Genomic DNA, 10,309 nt, shown 5'->3' with positions numbered 1-10,309 from the left:
TAAACAATTTGAAAAAAAAAAAGTTACAATAATTTAAGGAAAAAGGTTTGATCACACAATTATGACATTTGTGATAAATTTATAAATAAAGATTTAATTGCAATAATGGTCGTTGGAATTATTTATATAGATACGAAAAAAAAAATCCTAATATTGTCTTATAGTTTTTGTGCCAAATTTTATAAAACATTATCTAATGTAGTATCATTTATTTATTGAGAAAAATATTTATGACCAATTTTTAATAGATTTAATTGAAAAGCTAAAATGAAAATTTTGAAAATTTTTACTCAAGTTCAAAGTTTATTTTCATCCATTTTATGTCCTAAATTTTTTTATCTCTAATTACAATGTTTATGTATAATTTTGCGACCAAAGTTTGTTGGGTTTTATCAAATATATATGTTAATTAGTACAATTTTATTTTCACTTTTATATAATAATACATAAAAGTTGATCTCTATTTTTATTTATCTATAATAAAGTCATAAAATTATTGAAAAATTCTTTTAAGTTTTTTTTAAACAGTTTAATTAAATTTTATTTAATTCTATCAGTCTGTAGATGTTAAAAAACAATCTTCTTCTTTTAAACTACAGACGTTTGGTCCACCTCTTCTACTGCAGAGGTCTGTAGATGTGGTCCACAGACTGCATATATTTTACCTCAAAAAAAAATCAAACAACGCCTAAAATGTCCAATAATGTCCCTAATGGATGAAGCTGGATGATCTATTATGTTTGAGATGTTACATATATGCAATTAGACAACAATCTATGTACATCGTATTGATATTTATTATTTATATACTCTATATTGAAATTCTCTCCTTCCAAAAAAAATTAAATGAAATTATGGGTTCAAACAGATAGAACCGATTCAACATCTGTATCGTTCCAGTTTTATCGGATATCCCCGAAGAGACACGATTCAAGTTGATTTAAGGTCCGAGACAAAAATAAAAGATGAATCCCTTCAAAGTAATTTTTTTAAGTAAAAGAAGGCGGTGACTTTATATATATATATATATATATATATATATATATATATATATATATATATATATATATATATATATTGGATCCTAACATCACCATTTTGTCCCCTTTACTGACATGGTCCTAGAAGTAGTAAGAACTCTTAGCTCCTTTTTCTAACAAAATAATCACTTTGAAATATAATCAAACGATGAATCATGGATGAGGGCCACGAGTTGAGTTCTATAATAAAATAATGTGAAAATGGCCTTTGTCAAAGATAGGAAAAACAATAATTTTCCTTTTAAAAAATAAAAAGAATCCTACCCTATGATTTATCTTTTCTATAAATAAAAAAGATTAATAGAATAATACAGATAGCAAATGCTCTTTATCAATATGCTGATATTTATCTATTTAATGATCGATGAAGTGTTGTTGATTTCATACTAGCAGCCATATTCTCAAAACGAGCGTGTATTCTAATATTTTAATTCCTTTATAATAATTAGTGCACAGTTAGTTAAGGTAATCATTTTATCGTATTTATAATATCTCTTGTTTCAGCCATACATGACATACAACATTTGTAATTTGTATATTGATATCGTATAATAAGCTTAATTATGTTTGAACTTGTCTTTTGCTTGTATTTGAAGTAGTATTACATGGCTTCAGCCAGAAGCTGATAGATGGCTATTTCAAACCCTGTTACAGCTTTAGACATTTTTCTTAAATATGTAATTTTCAAATAATCTTATTATTAAGCATATTCAATAGCTTAGTCTAACACCAGAAGACACTCGCATATATTATTTCATGAAAAAAAAATAAGTAAATGATGAAAGTAATAGTCTGACTCAAAAGTCAAACATCTTTTGTTTAATGAATCCATACTAATTTCCAACAATTTTATGTAAATAAAAACTTGTTTATGGTTTTAAATTACGCAAAAACTGTTCCTTAACATATTATTCACATGACCATTTAAAATTCATATCAAAGTTCCCACCATTTTCATCAGGACTTTCTAAAGAAGTCAACTCTGTTCATAACTAAGAACCATGAATTAGTTAACTCGCAATGACTTGAATCCTTCATCCTATCTCATTGTAATTTGACTTATTCAAATCCCACTCAAAACCTTGTGATCTTTCCTTCTGTACCCAAAAGCTTCACAAAGTCCTCACATGTGTTCTAGTTGCTTCCTGGACATCAAATTCCAAATTGCAAGAAATGATTTAAATGTTAGGATGGATAGCAACACAAATACAATAATGATGCAAAAAAAGGGAAAAAGAAGGGAATACAAGTTTTATTTGTCAAGTACAATTTTGCATGAAATCCACATCTGTTTCTATGATTTTTTTTACTTAATTCTTGATAAATTCTGACATTGTATTTGGATCTGCCAAGACATTGATGGTTTTAACTCAACTATAAGACTCTAAATTCAAAATTCAGTAATTGTACTTCAAAAAAATACTAGTACTATTATGCATAAAACTATAACAGGGATTCTTCTTTTATCATAATAGTACTAGTATTTTTTTTAAGTACAATTACTGAATTTTGCTAAGAGAATTAATTATAGTCATTGATTTCAAAATTCAAATCATCAATAGAAAACAAAGAAAGTAACTATTAGAATAGATCTTTGTGAATCGGATTTTCGGTTCCTAGGCCATGGGAACATCTCAAAATCATATATATACCCACAAAAAGAGTCCTTATGGAGAGATAATAGACTCCAACATATAGAGAGACATACCAAACCATGTGGAACACTAACACCCCCCCACAAACATTGATATTTGTGCAGTCATGTTTTCGCTCCAAAAGAGCCCTTACAATGATTGGGTAGTCTCCAAAATATATAGAGACATACAGGGTCATGATGTGGGACACTAACACTAACAGACTCCTGGCTTGTGATATTCACAGATCTACAAAGCAGTTATCTTTGTCGCTTATGTTTTTTATCTCGGATAAAAAACTAGAAGATCGAAGAAGGTCTCTCGATCCGGAAATACGCATGCCTTTCAACAAAAAAATGTCATGTGGAAGACGACTTATGCTTGTACCTGCTACATCTAACGATTTTAAACATTTCATCTTACAGATGCCAATTTGGATATCTTGTAAAATCTTACACTTCCTTAGGTATAGCAGCTCTAAACGTTCTAATTGGTCAAGATCCTCTGGTAATTTCTCAAGTAATTCACAATAATCAAGTCTGAGACATTCCAGATATTTCAACATACAAATGGTATCCGGAAGATGTTTGATCATTGAGGATGACAGATTTAGCTCTGCCAAACGTTCTAATTTGCCAAGATCCTTTGGTACTGTCTTAAGTGAACAACAACGAAAAAGAGCGAGTGTTCTCAGACGTTTCAATGTACAGATGCTATCTGGAAGATGTTCGATCTTTGCATACGACAAAAATAGCTTCTCTAAACATTCTAGTTGGCCAAGATCCTCGGGCAACTTCTCGAGAAAGTAACAATATGTAAGCTCAAGAGATACCAGATGTTTCAACATACAAATGCTATCAGGAAGAGGTTTAATCTTTGCAGATGACAAAGTCAGACTTTTTAAACATTCTAATCGCCCAAGATCCTCAGGTAACTTCTCAAGACTCCAACAATGTTCAAGTTGAAGAATTTCCAGATGTTTCAACATACAAATGCTATCAGGAAGATGTTTAATCTTTGCAGATAACAAAGTCAGCCTTCTTAAACATTCTAATCGGCCAAGATCCTCAGGTAACTTCTCAAGACTCCAACAACGTTTAAGTTGAAGAATTTTCAGATGTTTCAACATACAAATGCTATCCGGAAGATGCTTCATATTTGTCCTAGAAAAACTTAGGGCTTCTAGACATTCTACCTGGTCAAGGTCCTTGGGAGCCTCCGGATAGCCTTCGAGTTTAAGCTTTCTTAAACGCCGTAACCCACAAATGCTTTCTGAGAATGTCTCAAGGTTTGTGCAAGCACATAGACCAAAAGAAAGAAGCTTCTCAACATTTCCAGTCGATGAGGGATCACCTTTGTAAAAACATTGAAATTGAAACTTTCGCAAAGTATTGTCGGGGTGAAGCGGACATTCTTTAAGGGACTTGGCAATCAGATGTGGTTCGATCTTGTTCTCGCTTCAGGTGGTGAGGATGCAAATATGTTTGATTTTCCAATTTTCCAATATCGAATTGTTAGCCACCAACAAATACAAACTACGATCTGGTTCGATCTTGTTCTCGCTTCTTGTTTCCTTAGATTTCATCGGAGCCACCACTTTGATTTTATGGAAACCGATTTGAGTTTTGTTATTGATTCTGGTTTAGTTTGGTTTAGTTTGCTCTTCATTACCCCTTCCAACTTGTCCCTAAACCGATAGTGAGTGGGGAAGAACTTGGAGTTAATCTTCACAATTTAGAGTTAATGGTGCAAGAGAATGATGTGAGAGAGAGAGAGATTTTATTTTCTTTTTTTAATCAAAATAATAAAAAAGTTAAATAAAAGAAGTAATGAATGACATATTTATCATTTCATGTAGAGTATTGATCAAAACTACACAAAAATATCAACCATATGGATTAAAACCATACAAAATATCTGAAATTGAACCACCGATGGATCACCAAACTTTTTTGGACCAAAATCACATAATTTTGACAACCATAAAGACCACTCTTGCAATTTTATCTTAATTATTACATAAAAGGAATACGCTCTTTCATTTTTTTTTTTGTTGTTTGTTTTGTCTAAAGTGGTTCTTTTAGAATAATATTAAAAATGTGTCATTTTATATCCTCTTTAAAATTCATTAATACTTCTATTATTTTTGTATTTTCTAATTGCAAATTAAGCATTTTATAATTTATAGATAGTATGTACAAATACATATATCATTTACTAAAAATGTGCCCCTCTTAAAATGTTCAAGTCGTATACATGTATTGTATTATGGACTAAAAGTATAAATTTATAAATATAATTAGATGGGTGTGTGAGTTTTTCGTTACAAAATACCATATATTTCTTTTCGCAAAAACATAAACTATTGTTTTATTGTATCTTGTATTAGAGCTAGAGGTTGAATCCAGTGACGAATTCAAGATTAAAACTCATGTGTGTCCAGTTTAATTACAATGACAAAGTTAAATAATCTAAAAGGTTTGGGTTATCGGGTGGGTATGACATATAAAACAAGTATAATACTTATAAAATTAAGACAAAAATTTAAAACATAATTTTAAAAATACTATTATGGGTGTATTTGGTAGTGCTTTCTAATCTGAAAAGTGTATTTGGTAAAAATGATTATTGTCTTATGGCATTAAAAAAAAGTTTTAAAAAGTAATTAGGTTAGATTTTGTGGTAGGAAAGGCAAAAAACAATAAATACTTTTAAAAAGTGTTTGATTTACTTTTTTAGAGGTAAAAAGTGGTAGAAAACGCTAACAAGCTAAAAATTCATCAAAAAACTAGAATTTTGTAACTTATTGAAAATCATTTATTTTTGCCTATCCAAAAAGTTGTTTGAAAAAAGTAAAAAATATTTTTGAACAATCCAAATACTTTTCTAGCTTATTAACTTTTTGAATAGTCAATAAGCTAATAAGCTAATTTGAGAAGCAATCCCAAACACCGACTATGAATGTGTCATAATCATTATTAGACATAACTAAACAAAATTAAAAAAATTAACAACACTACAAATAAAAGATTATATATATATATATATATATATATATATATATATATATATATATATATATATATATATATATATATAATCAATAAATGGTTGAGCAAATAATTAAGAAAACTAATGAATTAATATCATATTGAACCTATTCTTTCGAATTTGTTAATTGTGATAACTAACTAACTGTCATCGAGTATATCAATAAACTAAATTTAAAAGAAATTACATAACCTTTTTTCTTGAAAAAGATAACAGTTAACTGAAATAGGTAATAAGTGATTGTATAGGCACGAGTAAATAGGTATTGCTTTGGTCATTAAAAGTTGGAAACTTTATGGTCAAGGACATCATTTTGGGTTTGGATCTGGAAAATGGGCTTAAGAGCTTAAGTATTAACCTCTTAATGAGTTGGTTTGGCAGCCAGCTGCGTACGCTAGGCGTACAAGGCGTACGTTGCTCTTACGTGGTCAACAGGCATATACCTGGTCAACCAACGTGTACACTGGGTGTACTCAGCTGGGTTGACTCGGTTGAATTTTTGGAATTTTGACTTTTACCTGATTTTGACCAAGTGTGACCAAGGGGTATTTTGGGTATGTTGGATTGTGTTTGATAATTGGTCATTTGGATGGATAGGTGACAGTTAGAGCCCAGATTTAGAGTTAGGACCTCATCAGCTATTAATCAGATCAAGAGGTGAGTTTTCGTCACTATACTTACGGGTCAAAGGCACCACGGTCGGGCCATTGGATTGGATATCCTTTTATGTGATTATATGTTATCGTGTTGTAGTGATCTGTTAGATCGGTATCCTAGTATATAAGATGATGTTATGTTTAGTGATATGTAGACCTGATTGATTGTCTGTTGACTGATTTTATGTTTATTTGTTATATGTGCATATATTTTGATTGGTGGTTGAGGATTTACTACTATGTACATGAGCCAACAAACCAGGTGTAGCACCTGGTTCTTGGTACGTATTCTGTTGTTAAATCTGTATTTATTTTGCATTTTTGGTATTGGTATCGGTGAGTTGAAGGACCAACTCGCTGAGTAGAAGCAGGACGAGACGCGTGATTTAAGTGATGTACTCGGCGAGTCGGGTCCTGGACTCGACGAGTAGCCTCCGTTTGGACAAAAACCCTAATCTGAGGGTTTGCACCCTATTTAAGCAGCCTTATACAGCCTCCATTCCCCCTTTATGCTCCCAAACACTTCTCATAGCAAACCCTAGCCGTTCCTGAGAAAATCTAAGGCTTTTGAGTGATTCTTATGAGTTTTGACCTCAAGGAGGAAGGAAGAGCATAGGAGTATCAAGAGGAGACTAAAGGATTCAAGTTTGGTTCATGATTTTCAGTCCACAGAAGGTATAAAGTCTGAACCTTGCTCATTCATTTGTTAGATCCCTCTTTGAGATGATTTAGGGCTTTTATAAGCCATTTTTGGTGGCCAACCATGTTTGCAAACATGGTTGGGGTTTGAGCTTCTGGATCATGTCAATATTAAAGTCACAAGATAGATTTGGGTTGCTTTTGCACCCAACGAAGGCCTCATGCAACAAAAGAACCATTTTAGAGACTTTTAAGCTCAAAAGTCCCATGCATGCAACTAAATTTTGTAACTTTATGTGCTAGATCGAGTTTAGGGGCTTGGATCTATCTTTTGGAAAAGTGTTGTACATCAGAAATCAATGTTTTAAGGAGGGGATGTGACCGACTCGACGAGTCCATTCCTGGACTCGACGAGTCCAAGGGTTCTGTCCCATATCTGTGAGGGTCAAAAGGACCAGTTGAGTGTGGAAAGGTTTTAGGGAGTCCTGGGGAGTGACCCAACGTTCTGGACTAAGCGAATTGTTCTGGAAATTCATGGTACTCGGCGAGTGCATGAACAGACTCGGCGAGTCCAAGGCAATCTTCATGGAAATCGATGAGTTGTTCATCAACTCGGCGAGTCGACGATAAAACGTGTTCATCGGACGAAGATTAACTCGACGGGTTGTTCATACAACTCGGTGAGTTGGACGAAGGACCATTGAGTATCAGTTAGGAAGTGAACTCATCGAGTCAATGCCTAACTCGACGAGTAGAGTCGGGAGTAAAGACAATCGACTGGATATGGAGTCGACGAGTTGGCGAGCCAACTCGACAAGTCGGGTCAAATGGAAGTTAACTTTGACTTTGACTTGACCTTGGTTTGGAATTGGTCAGGGGTAAAATAGTCATTTTACCCTGGGAATAGTATCAATGTCTGATTAAGTATTTTATGGAAATATAGTCGGGGGGATCACCGGATCAACTTTTCAGCAGCCAGCCTTTTGAGGTGAGTTACCTTTCAGTAGGGGTGGGTCAAACGCCACAATGCCGGCCCATCAATGAGGAGTATTATAAGATGATTTTCTTTGTGATAATTATCTTGGTCTGGTGTGTGTTTGGGTATGAGTTGTATCTGTATGATGTATTATGTGCATGATAGGGATAGTTTCCCTGATAGTGGTCCTTAGGACCAAGGGGTAGGTTAGTACCTGGATATGCCTAACTGTATGTTTATATCTTGTTATTGTATGCTAGTGGTAAGGGGTGGAATAGTCCCCAGTTACCGGTTGGAAGATACCGATGACGATTACCGGTTGAAAGATACCGATGACGATTACCGGTTGAAAGATACCGATGTTGATTACCAGTTGAAAGATACCGATGGTATTATATGGTATGTGGTATGATGGGGGAACTCGCTAAGCTTTGTGCTTATGGTTTCAGTTTTGGTTTCAGGTACCTCTTCGTCTAAGGGGAAGGAGCCGGCGGCATAGCATGGCATCACACACACATCTGATTTTCCGCACGGTGTTTTTTGAGATTGTACTCTGATAGGATGTTTGTTTATGTTGTGGGTTTCAAACATGATACTTGATTTCATGAGATGACGTGTTTATACAATATTTTCTAGTGAATTTTTTATGAGTTAATTAATCAAAAATAAAAATTTTGAACTTGAATTTTAGGATGTTACACCGGGACCATTCCAACCTGATGGTTGACTGGGCACGAGGGTATTCCAACCCGATGGTTGACTGGACCCGTTGTATAGTGGCATTCCAACCTAGGGTATTCCATCCTGAGGATGACTGGACCCAGAGGTTGATTTGGCCTGGGGTATTCCAACCCGATGGTTGATTGGACCCATAGTGTATTGCCATTCCAACCTGGGATATTCCATCCTGAGGATGGTTGGACTCGGATGTTGATTGGGGTTGGGGTATTCCAAGCCGATGGTTGATTGGACCCGGCATGCTGTTCTATATGTTATTTGTTATATTTATGTGGTAGTATTTTAGGGGAACTCACTAAGGTTCGTGCTTACAGTTTTGGTTTATGATGGGTTTTGGCTATATGAACATTCCTATGTGCACATACAAACCCTAATGCTTGGATCTAGGTTTCTCTAATTGAACATGCAAGAATCCAAGACTTCTAATGATCAATTCTATCTTAATAGCATTGAGAAATCAGAGTTATAAGTTTACGTTGAATCACTTGTTTGATCTTCTTGTTCTTGGAGCTTTAGAGTCACAATTATCACTCCTCTAATGACTTACAAACTCCAACTAGCAAGAGGATGATTATAGAGAGTGGGAAGGACTTAGAAATCGGCCAGGGTTTCCTTACAGACAAGATGTGTCGATTTCCATGACCCCAAGGGTCTATTAATACTTGTAAGACTCCTAGGGTTTTACCTTTAAACCCTAATTGGATAACTTAAGCCCTAAGCAATCCTAATCCTTTTCATGATAACCTTGGACGGATTTAAGGTCTATCCTAAGCCCTAAAATCGTCCACCACATTATCCATAAGGGATTATAGCCTGAAGTATAACTATCACACACTTGACAGTTTAAGCCCTTCTATTTAATTAATCTCTTTAAGTCACCAAATTAATTCCTAATTAATTTATGACTTATATTAATCAAATAACAATATTATTATTCCTTATAATATTTCAACTCTCATTGTAAATCATCCTATCAAGTTGCTATGGTGAAGGCAACCCAAAAGGACCATTCTCAATCGGGTCAAGTACTTTCCAAATATAGTTGCAGCCTTAGACACTATTCCAACAGTTTATGGTTTCATGTACTTTAGAGGACCGTGGAAAGGCGAAGGCGTGACCGCACACATCTTGATTTTATGTCATTGATCTTGGGAGACACTGATTTTTAAATAATGTTTTGGAAACAATGCTTTTGTAAACACTTTTATTAGTAAATGGGTTGTTTTGAAAAGTTTTTAATTGGTTGAAATTTTTTGGATGTTAACTTGGCTTCTTCTGTATGCACCGTGCAGACCACACGCAGACATTAGACTTTGCAAACTGTTTGTTTTTCTTTCAAGACTATAGACCTAAAAATGTATTTGCATCCTCGGCACAGATGTGGACCACAGTTTTAAAACATCTTCTAGACTAAAAAACACATATATCTTTTTTTTTTTTTTTTTTTTTTAAACTTAGATTTATTCCAAATTTATGTATGGTAAACAATTTGAAAAAAAAAAGTTACAATAATTTAAGGAAAAAGGTTTGATGACACAATTATGACATTTGTGATAAATTTATAAATAAAGATTT

This window comes from Lactuca saligna, chromosome 9 (assembly GCF_052625555.1).
Source record: "Lactuca saligna cultivar CGN05327 chromosome 9, ASM5262555v1, whole genome shotgun sequence".
Lineage (NCBI taxonomy): Eukaryota > Viridiplantae > Streptophyta > Magnoliopsida > Asterales > Asteraceae > Lactuca > Lactuca saligna.
This window is presented reverse-complemented; position numbering follows the sequence as displayed.